This window comes from Chelonoidis abingdonii, chromosome 8 (genome assembly GCF_003597395.2).
Source record: "Chelonoidis abingdonii isolate Lonesome George chromosome 8, CheloAbing_2.0, whole genome shotgun sequence".
Taxonomy (NCBI): Eukaryota; Metazoa; Chordata; order Testudines; family Testudinidae; genus Chelonoidis; species Chelonoidis abingdonii.
Window position 1 is genome coordinate 99,170,118 of NC_133776.1, and position 453 is coordinate 99,170,570.

Genomic DNA, 453 nt, shown 5'->3' on the forward strand with positions numbered 1-453 from the left:
TTAACATTTTCCACCCTCAAAGAACATAGGAATTGCCTAACTGGATCAGACCTGAGGTCCATCTAATCCAGTGCCCTGTCTCTGACCGTGACCAGCACCAGATGCTTTAGAAGAAGGTACAAGAATCCAAACAGTGTGCTTTCAGTCTAAATGACTTTTGATTAAGGAAAATTACAAAGAAAAAAACCTTAAAGTCTGTAGGTGAGAGGAATTGGGGTGCACAGTCATAAGAACATAAGAATGGCCATACTAGGTCAGACAAAAGGTCCATCTAGCCCAGTATCCTGTCTTTCTGTGATGGTCACATTAACACCACCCTATATCAAAAACCTACTAACTGCTATGCCTACCTTCATGCCTCCAGCTTCCATCCCGGGCACATCACACGATCCATTGTCTACAGCCAAGCACTGAGGTACAACCGCATCTGCTCTAACCCCTCAGACAGAGACC